This window comes from Myxine glutinosa, chromosome 1, assembly GCF_964187855.1.
Source record: "Myxine glutinosa chromosome 1, kmMyxGlut1.1, whole genome shotgun sequence".
Taxonomy (NCBI): domain Eukaryota; kingdom Metazoa; phylum Chordata; class Myxini; order Myxiniformes; family Myxinidae; genus Myxine; species Myxine glutinosa.
Window position 1 is genome coordinate 237811012 of NC_136261.1, and position 19155 is coordinate 237830166.

Below are 19155 nucleotides of genomic sequence, written 5' to 3' on the forward strand. Positions count from 1 at the left end.
TAGCCATGCAGTAGGAGTTTGATTAGGAGAGGTTATCTGAGATGCAGACCACATGGGATATTTTGCCAAAGAGAAGTTGCTCAGTTCTCCACCCCATCCCAATCATGCCTAACCCTTTGACCCTCAAAATGGAGGATGTTCAACTGTACATGCTTAGGGGTGGAATTTGGCTGGGATGTCAGACTACTTTTGATCCATGTTTTTCATCCCATCCCATCTCTGCTCTGTCATCCTACATCACACCAATGCGTTTTTTAATGCATTGTAGATTTCCTTTTGGTTGTCATCTTTCTCTGTCTGTCCCTTAATTTTTACATACAGTCACGTGAAAATGTAAGTACACCCCATGTCAAGTTTTGACTTTTTCAACATATTTCAACATACAGCTATTTGATCTTCATTTCAACAATATTGAGAGATAAAGGTGATATAATATAACAAATATCATGAAACATTTACATTTTGTAGTCCATTGTATAATTTAAATAAACATAAATGCAAATTTCGCATGTGCAAAAAGTAAGTACACCCCTACATTTAGCACTACTTCAAATACATAAAATTAGAATCAGGTGCACCAGCTCAGGTGCAAATGATTAGAACGTCGTTCGAGAGGATCTTGGAGGAACCTGCCTTATTTAAACCTCAGACATTTCGTTTGGTTTGCTCTTTGTTGTTGAAGTGTGCGGCGTCACCGTGCCTAGATCAAAAGAGCTCTCCGAGGACTTCAGAAAGAAGGTTATAGATGCCTATGAGTCTGGGAAGGGATTTATAAAGATCTCCAAACAATTGGAAATCAATCATTCGACTGTCCGGAACATCATCTACAAGTGGAGAAGATTCCAAACAACTGCCAACTTGTTCAGGCCAGGCCGCCCCAGCAAGTTCAGCCCGAGAGCAGACCGCAAGATGCTGAAAGAAGTCTCGAAGAACCCCAGAATGTCATCACGGGACATACAGGTAGCTCTTGCCACTGTTGATGTCAAGGTGCACGAGTCTACCATTTGAACAAAGCTGCACAAATTTGATCTATGTGGAAGGTCTGCCAGGAGGAAACCTTTGCTGTCCAGAAAGAACATCAGGGCAAGACTAAAGTTTGCCAATGAACACCTAGGCAAAGACCAGCACTTCTGGAACAATGTGCTCTGGATAGATGGGTCAAAGTTAGTGCTATTTGGCCACAATACCAAAAGACATGTTTGGCGAAAACCAAAGACAGCATTTGACCACAAGAACCTGATACCAACTGTAAAGCATGGTGGTGGAAATATTACGGTTTGGGGCAGCTTTGCTGCATCGGGGCCTGGGCAGCTCACCATCATATAATCCACTATGAATTCTTCATTGTACCAGAGGGTGTTTGAGGATAATGTGAGGCCATCTGTCGGAAAGTTGAAGCTCAACCGAAGGTGGACCTTGCAACATGACAATGACCTTAAACGTACCAGTAAATCCACCAAGGAATGGCTGAAAAGAAAGAAATGGAGGGTTCTGGAATGGCCAAGTCAAAGCCCAGATCTAAATCCCATTGAGATGTTGTGGGGGGATTTGAAACGAGCTGTGCATGCAAGAAACCCCTCAAGCATCGCACAGCTGAAAGAATTCTGCATGGAAGAGTGGGCAAAAATTTCTCCCAGTCGATGTCAGAGACTGGTAGACAGTCATAAGAAACGCCTACTTGAGGTTGTTTCTGCCAAAGGGGGCAATACCACCTATTAGAGCCAAGGGTGTACTTACTTTTTCCACATGCGAAATTTGCATTTATGTTTATTTAAATTATACAATGGACTACAAAATGTAAATGTTTCATGATATTTGTGATATTATATCACCTTTATCTATCAATATTGTTGAAATGAAGATCAAATAGCTGTATGTTGAAATATGTTGAAAAAGTCAAAACTTTACATGGGGTGCACTTACTTTTTCACGTGACTGTATGTATGCTTTTGTATTAAAAGTTTTTGTTCCATGCGGCTTCATCTTTCTACCCCCGTGCTTTGCTCACCTCCCTCCCTCCAATTCCTCCTGCCGTGAAATGTAGTCATTTTCAAATACATACAAGAAATTGCAATTTATTCTTGTTAATGAATTTTTTAATGTCTTCCCTCTCACGCTTCTACGACTGGTGTGTTTAGTCATTCCCTCGTACATTACTCGTTGCAATTGTGTGATTTCTGTTCTTCTTTGTGTAATCATGATCTCGTCAATAATTAGGAATGTTCTGTTCTTCACATCTGCTTTTCCCATTCTGATCTTCTCTCCTAATCCCTGCCCTCGATCCCACTCTCCATTGTTTGCGGACTTTTCACCCCTTCCAATTCTGATTGTGCCCTTTCTTGTCAGCACTGATACCCAAATATTGTGCATCCTTAATTTTTTTGCTGACAGGCATTTAATAGTCCACTGTTTCACCTTGCCGACAATGCTTATGATCGTATGCTGGAACATGGGCTGCAAAAATAAGTACCATTTCAACATATGCTTGCATCTGTTCCAAAACCCCCTTTCTGACAGATCATTCCAATGCTTCCCCACGGCTCAATCCCACCGCTTCCCTGTGGATCCTCCTCACCGCTTCCCTGTGGATCCTCATCACTGCTTCCCCTGCGGACCCTCTCTCCACTTCCCCCAATGATCCTCCCCACCACTTCCCCACTGATCCTCCCCACTGCTTCCCCACAGATCCTCCTCACCGCTTCCCCACTGATCCTCCTCACCGCTTCCCCACTGATCCTCCTCACCGCTTCCACACTAATCCTCCTCACCGCTTCCACACTGATCCTCCCCACCACTTCCCCGTGGCTCCTCCCCACCTCTTTCCCCTGGATCCTCCCCACCCCTTTCCCGTGGCTCCTCCCCACCTCTTTCCGTGGCTCCTCCACACCTCTTCACTGTGGATTCTCCCCACCGCTTCCCTGTGGATCCTCCTCTCCACTTCCCAGCGGCTCCTCCCCAATGGTTCCCCGCGGCTCCTCCCTACCGCCTCCCCACCGGTTCCCCGCGGCTCCTCCCCACCGCTTCCCCACTGCACCTTCCCACCGGTTCCCCGTGACTCCTCCCCATTGCTTCTTCACGGCTACTCCCCATCGCTTCCCTGTGCCTCCTCCCCACCGCTTCCCCGCTGCACCTTTTTTTTTTTTTTTTTTTTTTTTTTGTATACAAGATCGAGGCTCGTGAAAGAATGAACATTTATCACACAGAAAGACAAACCGACAAACCGACACATAACCGACAAACCGACACATAAAACAAATAACATCGGGAGCGGTAGACAAGATGGGGAGAGAGGGGGAAGGACACAAACACAACATTTGAGAGCAGGAACCGAGAGACATGGAGACATCGAGAGATCTGTGGGAGGGAGAGGGCTTTGGGGGGGAGGCATGGGAAAGGGGGTGGGAGAGGCATAAAACATATGGACACTGCCAGGACTACCAGGAAAGAAGTTGGAATTACAAACAAGGTGGATCTGGGGTGAATTAGTGGGGGTAGAAAAGATCAAGGTTTTGGATGGGGGAAGATAAGAGATGGTGGTGAACAGCTGTTTTAAAGACCTGGAGGGAGGAGTGGGATTGAAGGGAGTGTGGGAGTTTGTTCCAGAGGCGGGAGAAAAGAGGAATGAAGGAGTGAAGGTGAGCAGAGAGCCAAGATTTCGGCAGTTTAACCATCAGAGGCTTGCTGGCAGATCTTGTGTGACCTGCAGGAATATTTGGGGGACAGAGCACAGAGAGAGCTGGGGGAGCAAGGCCGGAGAGGAGTCGGTAGAAGACAGAAAAACCACCTACCTGCCTGCGGTGAGTAAGTGAAAGGCCCTCAGAGATAGCTTCATCGCGGGAGATTCCAATGATTCTGAAAGCTTTGGTTTCAACAGCGTGAAGCCGAGCTAGGTGTGAGGCAGGAGCACCAGCCCATAGGGGAGAACAGTATTCCATTGAGCTGCGGATGAAAGCCTTGTATGTGGTGAGGAGCTCAGGTGTGCCTAGGAAGGACTTCGCACGACGGAGGATGCCCAGTCGGCGACTGGCTTTGCAGGCCAGCTTGGAAATGTGGTTTTCCCAAGAAAGATCATGGCAGATAGTGAGACCCAAAAGTTTGAGCGACAGAACTTCTTGGAGAGGATTGTTGAGAAAGTAGATGGGAGGGTTGTCCAGTCGATCTTTTCGGAGAGACGTAGTAAGAGTGTGAGATTTGTCAGGATTGAAAGACATGTTCCACCTGTTTGACCAGTCTGTGATTTTGTCCAGGTCTTCAGAGAGTGAGGAGGCTGCAGACTGCCGATCTGAGGGAAGAGGAATGGAGCGGCAGAGAGTGGAGTCATCAGCAAAGAGATAGAGAGGATTTTCCAGAGAGTCGGAGAGATCATTGATAAAGACCAGAAAAAGCACAGGGCCCAGCACACTGCCTTGGGGAACTCCAGCCTGAACAGGAAGGGGAGATGAGAGAAATCCATTCAGGGCCACACGTTGACTACGACCAGAGAGGAAGTCCGCAAGCCATGCATGGAGATTTCCATGGATACCATAGGAGTAGAGTTTGGTGAGCAGAGCTGGGTGCCAGACCGTATCGAAGGCACGTGATATGTCAAGGGAGACAGCTCTGATTTCCTATTTGGCATTGAGGACCTCCATCCATTGTTGAGACAGGAGAAGCAGCATGTCCAGAGTAGAGTGACCTGGTCTGAATCCAAATTGATGATCAGAGATCAAGCCATTGGAGAAGAGGAAAGATTTCTTATCCGAAGCAATGATGGATTCCATGACTTTGCTGATAATTGGGAGCAGGCTGATTGGTCTGTAGTTAAAAGGATCTGTTTTTGCATCTTTTTTGTGTAAAGCGGTAATGTTTGCTGATTTCCAGGATGCTGGCAGATGACCTTGAGCAAAAGATACGGTGAAAAGAACAGAGAGAGGGTGAGATAGAGCGGCAGAGCAGGATTTTAGGACCCGTGGGCTGATGCCGTCTGGTCCAGTTGCAGAATCAGAGTCGAGGTTAGACAAAAACTCCTCCACCTTGTCAGGAGAGAAGGACACAGAGTCCAGGAGCAGTTGGGTTCGACTGGGAAAGGTGGGAACAGAGAGAGATGGGTTTGGGACTAAAGATTTTGAGGCAAACACAGAGTTGAGGCATTCGGCTTTGTCACGTGCGGAGTCAGCCGTGTAGCCGTTTGAGGTGAGGGAGGGGATGGAGGGGGAACAAACACCAGAAACGGATTTGACCAGACGCCACCAGGATTTGGAGGAAGGAGACAGGTTTGAGAGTTCGTTCTTGAGTGAGGAGAGATAGTGCTTCCTGGCACTCCTGAGGGTAGACACACACTTGTTCCGAGCTTGGTGGAAGGAACTGAGATTGCCTTCAGTTGGATTCGCCTTCCAAGAGGCAAAGGCAAGTTGTTTCAGGGCAACTGCCTCACCACAAGATTCGGTGTACCATGGACGGGAGGAAGGGTAAGACAACTGAAGACGAGATGGGATAAATCTGTGCATGAGAGAGATCAGTTTGCTTTGGAAGAATTCCCAGGAAGAATTGATGTCAGAGGCAGTGGAGATGGGAGGCGTCTGGACCAATCCAGACGATTGATGGCTGCTTGAAGCCCGTCCCAGTCGGCCTGAGTGAAATGCCAGACTCTTCGACGCTGAGGAGGCTCTCTGAGAATGGCCAGAGAGATGTCCACTTTGACAAGCACATGATCAGAAGAACCGATTGGAGCAGAAGAAGAGCAGCAGACATTAGCAGGGAAGTTTGTCATAACCAAGTCTAGAAGAGAAGAAACTCCATTGGCTGAGATCCGGGTCAGGAAATTGACAGATTGTGTCAATCCCAGTGAGTCACAGAAGTCCTTTGCTGAGGTGCCATGACTGGTGAGAGAGGAACCCACACCCAACCAGGTGGCATGATGACAGTTGAAGTCACCACATATGAGGAAGAGAGAGTTGGGATGAGTGGATAGAAGTTGGTCCATGTTGTCAGAGAGTGAAATGTAAATTGAGTCATCACTGTTTGGAGGACGGTACAGAACACATATGAACAAAAGGTGGGAGCGGAGAGGAAGCCATAGCCAGAGGTACTCCTGGGGGTGAGGAGGAGAGAGGGCAGTGCAAGGAGAGTGAGGAAGAGAGTTTTTGATAAAGATAGCCACCCCACCACCAGGACGAGGCTCAGGTCTATCATACCGGAAGAGGGAGTAACCAGGAAGAGATATTGAGGGAATCAGAGACATCTTGAAGGAGGAAAGTCTCTGTTAAGCAGATCAAGTCTGGATTGTCAGAAGCAACCTGTATGGAGAGATCAGTCAGGTTTGAGCGAAGGCCCCGGATGTTTGAGGTCCATACCGTTAAAGAAGAGAGAGGGGGAGCATCGGGTACAGGACAGGGGAGGGGAGGAGTAGGGTAAGATGAAGGATGAGAGGGGAGGTAGGGAGAGCAGTTGATAGTGTGTCAGAGATTACAGAAGAGTTCCAAGAAAGGGAAGGATGAGGAGGATGAAAGGTTTGGTGGTGAAGGGATGAGGCAGAGTGAGGGGTTGTTTGAGGGGGGGCATGGGACAGTAGAAGGTTGGGGGGGGGGGTGGAGGCATGAGATAGAAGGGAGACGAGGTGGGGAGGAGGCAACTTTGAGGAGGGGGGGAGGAGGGAGAATTTGAGAGGAATGGTATGGGGGGAGATTTGAATGGAGGAGTTGGGGGGGAGTTTTGAAGGGGAGGAGTGAGGCGGGAGTTTAGGAGGGGAGGGGCAAGGGGGGAGTCTAGTAGTGGAGGGGCAAGGGGGAGTTTAGGAGTGTAGGGGCAAGGGGGGGATTTGGAGGGGAGGGGCAAGGGAGGAGTTTATGAGGGGAAGGGCAAGGGGGGACTTTAGGAGGGGAAGGGCAGGGGGGGCGTTCAGGAGTGGAGGGGCAAGGGGGAGTTTAGGAGGGGAGGGGCAAGGGGGGAGTCTAGTAGTGGAGGGGCAAGGGGGGAGTTTAGGAGTGTAGGGGCAAGGGGGGGATTTGGAGGGGAGGGGCAAGGAAGAGTTTATGAGGGGAAGGGCAAGGGGGAATTTAAGGAGGGGAGAAGGCAGGGGGGGCGTTCAGGAGTGGAGGGGCAAGGGGGGAGTTTAAGAGTGGAGGGGCAAGGGGGGAGTTTAGGAGTGTAGGTGCAAGGGGGGGGATTTGGAGGGGAGGGCAAGAGGGGAGTTTAGAAAGTGGATGATTAATGAAAGACGAACATTGATAACAAATTGGGTTTGTTGTGATTTTCAAGTTAGCAATCCGATCAGAACGATGGCGGAGGGAGGATGGAATGAATGTGAATTTAGACCATGTAGTGAGGGAGACGTATAAGATATTGAATTTCTTTTTTTGACGTGGAATGAGTTGGAGAGGAAATTGATAAAAGCCTTTTAAATAGGAAGAAAAACGGCGTGTTGTAATATACCACTGAATAAACCACTGAAGGGGAAAGGTTAAACATATTTAAAATAATATTTAAACAGAACCGTGAACAATCTTATATGCACAAAATACCAACGGGGGGAGGGCCGAGAGGGACCACCACGAGTCACGTGAACAGGGCAAAAGGTGGATGGCAAGGAGATAATGGGGGGCAGGGCGAAAAGCACCGCGATACACCTGGACAGAAGTACAGGATGAGACAACGGCACACGTGGAGAAAGGAAAAATAAATGTTATTTTTTTTTTGTTGTTTTGTTGTTTTTTTGGGGGGGGGGGGGTGGGGTGGGGTGGGGATTTAAAACGTTAGACAGAGAGTATTACGTTCGGTGTAGAAGGGAAAAACTGAGAGCCAAGCAAAACACGATGTAGGGGACTTAAGTTAACAAACACCGACAGGGGTACAAGGCCGCACACGAGGCGCAGAACAGGATTAATTAATTACGAGTTACAGGAAATTCAAACCAAAACTAACTATAAACAAACAATAAAGCATGGACGATAAAGTAACGAGTTGAAATTTGACAAACACACGAATGAAAAAATAACCACTTTGGATGCCCGGAGAGAAACCAAGCCTCCAGGTCGGAAGCTTCAACAACTAGGCCGCGTGGCCGCGCGCGCGCGGCACGAGATACTCGACTATTTTTTACAGGTATGAAAGATTAACCCCGATAAAACTTCCGAGGGACACTTAAAAGGTACACACACGTAAGATAAACAGTTTAGACAAGAATACAAATGTGACAATGACTTAGCTTCGAGCGTGCGTGAAGATCGTGGAACAGCTTCGAAAATCCGTGACCGCCCCGATCAAGATCTCGCGAGATCTCCCCACCGGTTCCCCGTGACTCCTCCCCATTGCTTCTTCACGGCTACTCCCCATCGCTTCCCTGTGGCTCCTCCCCACCACTTCCCCGCTGCACCTCCCCACCGGTTCCCCGTGACTCCTCCCCATTGCTTCTTCACGGCTACTCCCCATCGCTTCCCTGTGGCTCCTCCCCCACCACTTCCCTGTGACTTCTCCTCACTGCTTCCCCACCACGTCACCCCAACCCTTCACTGCAGCTCCTCCCCACCCCTTCTGCACAGTTATCAAACCCCTGCCAAAATAAAATACACTACCCAGTACAAATACAATTGTGCCGCAAGGGAGATGCGCCTCTTTTCTTTGCGTTACCTAGTAACTCCTTGCAATGTAAACACTGCCTCTTAGTGTTGTCTCACAACCCATGCAAACATTAGTTTTGTTTTTACCTTTTAATATTCTTACATTAAAAATTACTATACAGACAAACCGTTAAACAGCTCATTCTGATCACCTTATTCTTGAATTACTTGATTTGAAGTATTTGGCTGCTTGCAGAATGCAACTACAATCCATGTCGTCATGCTCTCTCTCACTCTCACTCTCTCCCACTCTCCCACTCTCCCACTCTCCCTCTCTCTCTCTCTCTCCCTCTCTCTCTCTCTCCCTCCCACTCTCTCTCCCCCTCTTCCCCCCCCCCTCTCTCTCCCACTCTCTCTCCCACTCTCTCTCCCACTCTCTCTGCCACTCTCTCTGCCACTCTCTCTGCCACTCTCTCTGCCACTCTCTCTGCCACTCTCTCTCCCTCTCTCTGCCACTCTCTCTCCCTCTCTCGCTCACTCTCGCTCACTCTCGCTCTCTCTCCCCATCTCTCGCTCTCTCTCACCCTCTCCCCCCATCTCTCCCTCTCTCTCTCTCCCTCTCTCTCCCTTTCTCTCTCTCTCCTTCTCTCTCCCTTTCTGTCCCTCTCCCTCTCTGTCCCTCTCCCTCCCTCCCTCTCCCTCTCTCTTTGTATTTTTCTCTCTGTGGCTTTCTTTCTTGTTGTCCCCCGTCGCTCAGCGGAGCGAAAGGGGGACTATGGCTTTCCCCTCCGTCCGTGTGTCCGTGCGGCGTGCGGCCGTGCATGCGTGCGTGCGTAAGCGAAGGACCGCATTCGAATTTGGTGTGTGGGTGCAACCCATGTCACAATCCAAGATGGCCGCCGCCATGTATGTCTGATGCCATGTATGTCTGAACCTTGTAACCTGCATATCTTGAAAAATAAGCGAAGTACCAACTTCTAATCTGGTGTGTGGGTGTATCTAGGCATAAGGAAGAACGCTATTGAAAATTGGGTCGCCACGTCAAAATCCAAGATGGCCGCCGCCATGTATGTCTGAACCTTGTGAGATGAATATCTTTGAAAAATAAGCGAAGTACCAACGTCTAATCTGGTGTGTGGGTGTATCTAGGCACAAGGAAGAACGCTGTTTAAAATCGGGTTGCCACGTCAAAAGCGAAGATGGCCGCCGCCATGGATGTCTGAAACTTGAGATGAATATCTTGAAAAATAAGCAAAGTACCAACTTCTAATTTGGTGTGTGGGTATATCTCGGCATAAGGAAGAACGTTATTGAAAATTGGGTCGCCACGTCAAAATGCAAGATGGCCGCCACCATATATATGTCTGAACCTTGTGAGCGAAATATCTTGGAAAATAAGCGAAGTACCAACTTATAATCTGGTGTGTGGGTGTATCTAGGCACAAGCAAGAACGCTGTTTAAAATTGGGTCGCCACGTCAAAATCCAAGATGGCCGCCGCCATGTATGTCTGATGCCATGTATGTCTGAACCTTGTAACCTGCATATCTTGAAAAATAAGCGAAGTACCAACTTCTAATCTGGTGTGTGGGTGTATCTAGGGATTCTAGGCATAAGGAAGAATGCTATTGAAAATTGGGTCGCCATGTCAAAATCCAAGATGGCCGCCGCCATGTATGTCCGAACCTTGTGAGATGAATATATTGAAAAATAAGCGAAGTACCAACTTCTAATTTGGTGTGTGGGTGTATCTCGCCATAAGGAAGAACGCTATTGAAAATTGGGTTGCCACGTCAAAATCTAAGATGGCCGCCACCATATATATGTCTGAACCTTGTGAGCGAAATACCTCGAAAAATAAGCGAAGTACCAACTTCTAATCTGGTGTGTAGGTGTATCTAGGCACACGGAAGAATGCTGTTTAAAATTGGGTCGCCACGTCAAAATCCAAGATGGCCGCCGCCATGTATGTCTGAATCTTGTGAGAAGAATATCTTGAAAGATAAGCGAAGTACCAACTTCAAATTTGGTGTGTGGGTGTATCTCGGCATAAGGAAGACCGCTATTGTAAAGTGGGTCGCCACGTCAAAATCCAGGACGACCGCCACCATATATATGTCTGAACCTTGTGAGCGAAATATCTTGAAAAATAAGCGAAGTACCTTCTGGTGTATGGGTGTATCTAGGCATAAGGAAGAATGCTATTGAAAATTGGGTCGCCACGTCAAAATCCAAGATGGCCGCCTCCATGTTTGTCTGACCCTTGTGAGCGAAATATCATATCATAGCATGTTTTCTGCGTGTTCCACTTTGTCAACTCACATCACTTCCCTGACGGGGGACCTAGGCGTAACGCTTGTTCCTTATGCACAGCCACATCTTTTAAGTTACAAACTCCAAACTCAGGTTACAAATACAACTTTGATGTTGGGGAGGAGGGGGGGGGGGGGGGCGGTAACATAGGCTATGTGGCTGCTGCCTCCAGCGGGAGTGTGGGGGGTGGGGGAGTGTAAATTCGCTTTGTAGATGTGTACCATGTAGCACCACCTGGTGATGGTGACGGTGGTTGCGCAGGGTATTATAATCTAAATACATATCAATGTATCAAAACGAAAAGGGGGTAACTTAACATGACAACTCAAATCGGCTGTTGACGATGTGCAACGTGGGAACAGCTACAAGAATATCACAATCTACTGATTGATTTTGACTTGAGTTTATATGTTCCAGTGCCACCCATTCATTAACTTTTGTCGTCGATTTAGAAGCATAACTGTCTTACCATTGCCTAGCAACCCATTAAAGTTTAAACTATAGTTTTATTTTTTAACTTGACACTCTTTGTCCCCTGTCGCTCAGCGGAGCGAAAGGGGGACTATGGCTTTCCCCTCCGTCCGTCCGTGCGTGCGTGCGGGTGTGTGTGCGTGCGTGCGGCGTGCGTGCGGGCGTGCGTGCGTAAGCGAAGGACCGCATTCGAATTTGGTGTGTGGGTGCAACCCACGTCAAAATCCAAGATGGCCGCCGCCATTTATGTCTGATGCCATGTATGTCTGAACCTTGTAACCTGCATATCTTGAAAAATAAGCGAAGTACCAACTTCTAATCTGGTATGTGGGTGTATCTAGGCATAAGGAAGAACGCTATTGAAAATTGGGGCGCCACGTCAAAATCCAAGATGGCCGCCGCCATGTATGTCTGAACCTTGTGAGATGAATATCCTGAAAAATAAGCGAAGTACCAACTTCTAATTTGGTGTGTGGGTGTATCTCGGCATAAGGACGAAAGCTATTGAAAATTGGGCCGCCACGTCAAAATGCAAGATGGCCGCCACCATATATATGTCTGAAACTTGAGCGAAATATCTTGGAAAAATAAGCGAAGTACCAACTTCTAATCTGGTGTGTGTATCTAGGCACAAGCAAGAACGCTGCTTAAAATTGGGTCGCCACGTCAAAATCCAAGATGGCCGCCGCCATGTATGTCTGAATCTTGAGAAGAATATCTTGAAAGATAAGCGAAGTACCAACTTCTAATTTGGTGTGTGGGTGTATCTCGGCATAAGGAAGACCGCCATTGTAAAGTGGGTCACCACGTCAAAATCCAGGACGGCCGCCACCATATATATGTCTGAACCTTGTGAGTGAAATATCTTGAAAAATAAGCGAAGTACCTTCTGGTGTGTGGGTGTATCTAGGCATAAGGAAGAACGCTATTGAAAATTGGGTCGCCACGTCAAAATCCAAGATGGCCGCCTCCATGTTTGTCTGACCCTTGTGAGCGAAATATCATATCATAGCATGTTTTCTGCGTGTTCCACTTTGTCAACTCACATCACTTACCCGACGGGGGACCTAGGCGTAACGCTTGTTTTTACATTAAATATTATTCCTGTAAACAGTTGATAGGGATAATTGGGATCTTTGGAGAAATCTGATCATCAGTCACCAGAATTCAGCCACGACTTCACAGCACTTGATCACTGGACAATGCTGACCACTCTATACCATCTGTAAACAATAAATGTTTTCAAATCGCTACCACTGTTCACCATGCGTAAACCACAAAAGATACCTGAGATACCTCTCGAACAATGAAATGAATGAATGAATGATCGTTTTGGGGCCATTTTTCCCGCTAGAGCGGGGGTTAGCCTTGCGGGCCCCATGACCTCATGGTTCCCTGTTTGAGGCAATGTTTTTATGGCCGGATGCCCTTCCTGACGCCAACCCTTAGTCACCTCTTACGGTGAGCAAGGATACGGTGTACCTATTCTAAACCAGGGTACACACAGGGATCATTCATCCCAGCAAGCTGGTACTCAATTTGCCGACCTTGGAAGGATGACAGGCTGAGTCAACCACCCTGGTGTTAATTCAGCGATCGACCAGGATTCAAACTCAGGATCCTAGGATCCCAAGCCGGCACCCTAACCGCTAAGCCAACACCAGGCCCGAACAATACCACCATAAAATTGAAAAACAGCAACTTCCTTGGGGAGCGAGCGTTCCTGTGCAAGATCAGGTAACCCGCCCTTGTCTTTGCCCACGTGACCCTCTGTGAGCAGGAGAAGCTCCATGGAGTACCTTTGGTTTACAGACATTTATGGGCTTTTTTTTTGTTGTTTTGTTTTTAACCGCACCGAGCTTCTGTCCATTTGGGGGCTTATATCTTGGGGTCAGTCAGTCAGTCTGTCCATCCAAATCCTCCACTCGAAAATGAGTGGATGGATTTCTTTCATATTCAGCACGTGTATGCAATATTATCCTGGCAGGAGGCATGCCAAGTGATTTTGGGATGAGAGCCAGACGTCATGGGACATGATTTTATTTCCGAATTTTAGCATTTTAAAATAAAAAATATAAATGGCTGAGAACTGTGCAGGATTGTATATGCTTTCAGGAACCGTTATTTATTTATATACACTTTACGATCTCTGTTACCAACATGGAGCCTTTTAATAATTTATTTATTTATGCACACTTTACTAACTCCATTACCAATATGCTCTGTGAATTATGTATTTGTATACACTTTAACATCAGTACTTACATGATCTTTAATTATTTACTTATGTACACATTACCATCTGCACCAACCCAAATATTTGTTTATTTATTTAGTTACTAGCAAATACCACCCTTCACTTCGCTGATGAAAATACTGAGAAAGGGGGGGGGGGGGGAGAATGAGGGGTGGGGTGAGAGGTGAGAGGTGTGTGTGTGTGTGTGTGTGGGGGGGGAGGAGAGAGAGAGAGAGAGAGAGAGAGAGAGAGAGAGAGAGAGAGAGAGAGAGAGAGAGAGAGAGAGAGAGAGAGAGGAGAGAGAGGGAGGGAGAGGGAGAGGGGAGAGGGAGAGGGAGAGGGAGAGGGAGAGGGAGAGGGGGGGGGGGGACAGGACCAGGACAGACAGACAGACTTTTGTGTTCTTTTATTATAAAAGTATAAAAAAAACACAAACAATTTTAAAGGAAATGCTCACGCAAGAGCTATGAATACATCAAAAAGCAAAATTAAGCGTTTCGTTCCTCACAGAACAAATAACATTTTTAACACACCATCTATCAGAAAATTCTTGTTCTTTTCCGTACTTGCTGCAATACAGGTACTCAAGCTGTATCCGAGAACTAATCAGGACTTTCAAGGTCAACAAAATATTACAAAAAGAAAATTCACCACCTTCCACCTTCTTTTTCCTTGTTTTGTAAATTGCCATTTTTCCTTCAGCAACCAAAAAGTTCGCTAAAGCAGTTTCAGACTTATGCACAGCAGAAATCGGATAACCACAAATAAATTCAACAAAAGAAAAAGAAAGCCCCATTTTCAAAATATTGGCATGCAAGAACTTAAACAAAGGAACAAGTCTTCTGCACCCAACATATGCATGATAAAGCGTTTCATGACTTTCACAAAAGGGGCACACTTCAGAAATGTCATTTGAAAATTTGTGCAACAAAATGTTATGAGGAAGAATCCAATGCGCAAGTCTCCATTGCAGGTCGCCCGTACACTTGGAGATTGGGGGTGCATATAGACTGCGCCACACAGGAGTAATAGGTGAAGGAGTTGACAGGTGCTCTCTCCACTGAACTCCAAAAGGGCCTTTTACAAAATCGGCAAAAATAAAGCGCACACAACATTCATGCAACGCCCCTTTCTCAATGGAGCTAAGGGGTACAAATTTTCCATTAAAATTCAAAAGTAAAACAGGGAAAGCATATTGGTCAAGCAAACCCGCAGGCTCAAACAGGCTCCTGAACTCTACTCCAAGATTATTTGCTGCTCTTGAGATAGCAAAAAAAATCTGGCCAATAATCCTAATGGACCTGACACCAGAGCTGGCAGAAATTTCGTGAGCAGACTTCCATCTTTCTCTTTGAAAGTCCAACAAATTACGGACAGAGAGAAGATCTGACCCCACAAAGTACTGGACAAAAGTCCTGGAAGAAGGAATGGCTGAGAAAAGGTGGTTGTAGAAGATTGGTTCGTTGAGGAATGTCGAGGTGGTAATGGAACCGGCCTCACGACGCAACGACAAGGCTTGCCAGGCGTTGATGACACTCTGCATGTACAGCGGGAGTGATGAGACATCGATCTTCGGGAGATCAAGCAAAAACAGTTCGCGACCATATCCCAGCCGACCTGCTTGCTTTAGCAAACACAAGGTTAAACTCTCCCAATGCATGGGGCTGTAAAGAAACTTCTTCACAAAAAGGAGGCGGAAAGTCATGAGCCTGCTGTTGACATCAACGAGCCCTTGACCCCCCTCATTACGTGGAAGGCTGAGCACGCCTGGTCGGAGCCAGTGTTTACCACCCCAGAAAAAATCAATTAAATGTTTCTGGATGGTTTCGATGAGCCATTTTGGTGGCTGTAAGACCATAAACCTGTGCCACAGGGTAGAAGTGACCAAGTTATTAATCACCAATGCTCTTCCATGGTAGGATAGATTGCAAAGAAGCCCTTTCCATTTTTGTAGCTTGGAATGCACTTTCTCAATTAATCCGTCCCAGTTTTTTTGAATGCGTCGGGAATCACCGAGGTGCACGCCCAAATGGTAAACGCCATCATTCTTCCAGGACAAATTTCCTGGCAGTGGCGGGAAAGCAAAACCTGAAGGTAGTCCAAAGAAGGTGGCACAACTCTTTGACCAGTTCACCTTGGCCGAACAAGCAAGACTAAAATTATTGAGAGCTCTGATTAACTCGGATACATCATCTTGAGACTGTATTGCAGTGCAGATGTCGTCTGCATATGCTACAACTTTTATAGGGGGGGCATTAGGGGAAACGGAGAAACCCAAAAATTTCTCGCGAAACCGAACTAAAAGAGGCTCAATGGCAAGAATATATAGGAGGCCAGACAAGGACATCCCTGCCTTATACCCCTTGAAACAGAAAAAGGAGAAATCAGTTCATTATTGACTTTCACCAAACTATAAATATTATGATATAATAACTGGATGCACGATATAAAGGTGGGACCAAACCCAAAACCCTTCAGAACAGCAAATAAATATTTGTGATCTACACTATCAAAAGCATGTTTCTTGGTCTATAAAGACGAGGCCTGTGCTCTTGCGTAGGCAGTCACACACGTCAGAAATGTCACGAACAGCACCAAGATTGTCATATATTGATCGTCCAGGCACGCAACAAGTTTGATCGGGGTGGACAAGCGAGTGGACGACGGATTTTAAGCGTGAGGCAAGGACTTTGGAGAATATTTTGTAGTCGGTGCACAGTAGGGAGACTGGACGCCAATTCCGAAGTAGCTGAGTGTCCCCTTTCTTTGGTAGCAAGGACACAACTGCTCGTCTGCAACTTAGGGGAAGCTCCCCAACTTGTAAACTTTCTTGGAGCACTTCCAAAAGCTCAGTTCCAATAATGTCCCAAAAAGCTTCATAGAATTCACGAGGAATGCCATCCAGTCCAGTAGATTTACCAGTTGGTACACCGAAAAGCGCGCACCTCAATTCCCCCAGGGTAATAGTACTCTCCAGCGAGACTCGCTGCGATTCACACAACTTGGGCAATGGTTCAACAAAGGTATGTGCAACATCTAAATCAACTTCTTTAGCACACAAAAGAGAGGAAAAATAATCACTTACTAACCTTCTGATAATTTTAGGTTGACTTACAATCCCACCATCTGGTGATTGCAATGATAGCATTTGCTGTTGTGCTTTATTCTTATTCTCCAAGGAGAAGAAATACTTAGAAGGAGAGTCAAGAAGTTTTAAGTTTTTCATTCTTAGCCGAACTAAAGCCCCTTGTGCCCGTTCTTTAACAAGGCGATGAAGCAGCTCCTTCTTGCTTACAAAATCTTTGTATTCTTTTGTGCTGCTACTCAACTTGGTAGGATTTGCTTGCAGTTCTAGAATCTCTTTTTCAAGTTTAGAAATCATAAAAAAATTATCCCTCGAGTGATAGAGATTATATTGTTTACAAAAAATTTTGATATGGGTTTTTGCAATATCCCACCATTGCCTCCTGCTCTGGAAAGTGTTTTTCCTAGCATGGAGAGACTCCCAAAAATCTCTGAATGCATTACAAAAATGCGGTTCTTCAAGCAGTTCCACATTGAGGGCCCAATAGGCACTCATACGAGGGGCGGAGGGAAAAATCAATTTTAGAGAAACCAAATGATGATCCGAAAAACCAGAGGGAAAAATCGCCGTTGACAAAATCAAATTCCGAAACCCATTATTGATATAAAATTTATCTAACCGAGCAAAGGAAACTCTGTTATTATTTGCTTGGCACCATGAAAATTGCTTAACCCCAGGGTGCTGTAATCTCCACCCATCAACCAGGTGATATTTTACTAGTAGAGCCGCCAAATGTTTTGCACTCTCAGGGTGAGGTTCTATACCATTACGGTCCAGAGATGGCTCTAAGGTACAATTGAAATCACCAGCTAGGCAGACAAGACCACCAAAATCAATTTGGGCTAAACAATTATCAAGAAGAGAAAAAAATTCTTTTCTTTGAGAAGGGTCACTTGGGACATAGGCATTCAACAATGTGATCTTATGGCCTCCATAAGAAAAAACAACAAAGGCCAAATGACCTCGCCTGACTTCATGAAATGCTATTTGGCTGGATGAGATTCCTGGTCGAAACCAGAAAGCGACTCCAGCTCTAGGACAATCAAATGAACTGAAAAACCAAGAACCTCTTATTGTATTCTGCCATTCGGCTGAACAGGTATCCCCACAACGTACATCTTGCAGAAAGGCGATGTCTACATGCCTTTGCTCCAATAATACCCGTAAATGTGTCTTCCGTATAGGGGCACGGCCCCCGTTTATGTTTATACTCGCAATAGATAAAACCATAACGAGTTTTAAGACTTTATCAAGTGGCAGATCATCGAAGTTCTTTCCTTGCTACGGAAACAAATTTTTTCAGTCTGTACACCTGAGACTCGTTAGCACCATAGGCTGTCGGATCGCTTATGATGCAAGATGCAGTGACTTGGAACTTGTCCAATTGTGGGAAAAATTCAACAAGTTTTATCTTTTTCCGAAAAGTATTATGAAGGAATTTAATTACTTCGGTAGGAGAGGGGGCATCTAAGTCCTCGCAGTCCTGCGAATCCCCAGCTGCACCCCCTATCTCATTAGGATCCAAACTCGAACACGTGTCGTCCGAATCGCACGACTCCTGCTCGATAACACGGTCTTTTACCTGTACAGGTGCATCGAACACTGGCATTGGCTTAACGAAAATCAATTCGTCAGGTAACGGATCATTCTCCGCAACCTTAGTTACCTCTTCAGAGGTTTCTGGAGTACCAGGTACACCTATTGTTTGACTGCCATGCCTAAGCTCATCATTTATTGATGTACAGTCTGCAGAAGGTTTACCTCCACTTGGAGCATCACCTGACAAGACGTGTTGCTGCTCCATAGCCTCCTCCTCACCAGGAGGAGGAGGACAGGACTCAGCACCGAGGAGGTTCGGACTACCCTCAATCCTATTGAGTGAGACCCTCTTCACAGCGACTGCTTCAGCATATGAAACAGGCTCGAATGTACTTGAACCTTGGTGCCTTCGTTTTCCTCGTGTAACAACACAAAAGCCGCTCGTATCCTCGGTTTGATTTTCAGCAGTTTCACCTGGCTCTGTGGGAGCCTCGTTACCTGGCACAGGTTCACTTTCCTTTTCAGACTCCCCCCTTGGCTGTTCGGGCACGCTACTGGGACATTCGTTTTTAACATGTCCGTGCTGACCACATTTAAAACATACCAAGGTCTGTGACGTAGCAAACACCCGGTATGTATAGTCGTCGTGTTTAATTTTCAACATCACCTCCAAATTGCGAATTCCCGGCTTTAAAATAATAAATAATTGACGCCTGAAGGACAGAACATGTTTTATCTGCTGATCCTTAAATCGAACAGGAATGAAAGTTATTTTCGACACGACGTTACCATACTGCTCCAAAGCAGTCTTAATCTGCTCGTGTCGGATAAAAGGCGGAATATTAGACACAATCACTTTCACCGAAGGTGCATCCAACGGTGAAACAAACACGAAGATATCCGGCTCGACAGTCAAACCGTTTTCGACGAGCTGCGTCACCATTTCCTCTTTCGAGATGAAGATGACGACGCGCTGAT

General features: G+C 46.4%; 1 protein-coding gene across 1 annotated transcript in view; it reads left to right on the forward strand.

Annotated features, from left to right (window-relative positions):
- Positions 1 to 19155, forward strand: part of LOC137411412 (alpha-actinin-1-like) — a 230153-nt gene that overhangs the window by 172895 nt on the left and 38103 nt on the right.